Genomic DNA, 888 nt, shown 5'->3' with positions numbered 1-888 from the left:
TTGATTCTGATTTCTATGCCTTGGTCCAGGGCACACAGTGAAGCACATGCTTAGATGAGGTTCCAGGGGCTACAAGTTTAGGAAACATCCAGGGGTGGCCAAAGTTATACATCCAACTAGAGGGGAGGCATGGGATTCTCCTTGGATCAGCAGCACTATGTCCTTTTAGGAAGTGAAGCAGAGGGATAAGTTCCTTCCCACTTATTTCAGCTCTTAGGAAACATTCTTACAGTTAATGTCTTTGTGCTAATGAATTCTTTCATCGCCTCTCTAACTTCTTGTACTTTGCTTCTAGTTTCTTTGAATATGCATCCAGCTTGTAAGCTGCCTGCTCAAGAGCTGCTACTTGCTACTCAGTTCAAGTGATCTGATCCAGATAAGGCTGAAGTGCTGCATATTTCTGGTTTAAGTCCTTTAGGTTTCTACTTAGGTTTACTGTAATATCTTTCATTTCTAGATACTTTAAGCTAGTCAGTTTGTTCATATTTTCCAGAAGTTTATAGTCTTCACTGGTGGCTGTCAGCTCCCCTGTTAGGTATATGGATATTTTGGAGAACATGTCCTGGCACAGCCCTGTGATGTGCACGTCAGCAGGCTCTGTGGCCTCCTCGGCTGTCTCCACCACGGCATCGTCTAGGCCCGGGAAGGGAAGAATGAGAAAGGAGGAAGGAAAGGATGAGGATGGGGAAGGCAGGAAGAGAAAAAAGGGGGAGGGGAGAAAAAGGAAAGGGTGAAGAGTCAGAGAAGGAGGTAAAGGGAGCCAAACTCCCATTTTCTGCCTATGGAAAAGAAAGCAAAATATGTATACTCTGGTTATTACAAATTAACAAGTGTTGTCATTAGCAAGGTGCTAAGTTGGTCAACATTTTTATTAGTTATTTAGAAGAA

At 43.2% G+C, this 888-nt stretch overlaps 1 pseudogene; it reads right to left on the bottom strand.

Annotated features, from left to right (window-relative positions):
- Positions 1-249: 249 nt before the first annotated feature.
- LOC110218586 (biogenesis of lysosome-related organelles complex 1 subunit 2 pseudogene) lies at positions 250-559 on the bottom strand (annotated as a pseudogene).
- Positions 560-888: the final 329 nt, after the last annotated feature.

The sequence above is a fragment of the Phascolarctos cinereus genome, unplaced genomic scaffold (genome assembly GCF_003287225.1).
Source record: "Phascolarctos cinereus isolate Bilbo 61053 unplaced genomic scaffold, phaCin_HiC Scaffold_9;HRSCAF=440, whole genome shotgun sequence".
NCBI classification, from domain to species: domain Eukaryota; kingdom Metazoa; phylum Chordata; class Mammalia; order Diprotodontia; family Phascolarctidae; genus Phascolarctos; species Phascolarctos cinereus.
Note: the sequence above shows the minus strand (reverse complement) of the source record. Positions and strands in the feature narration are given on the sequence as shown.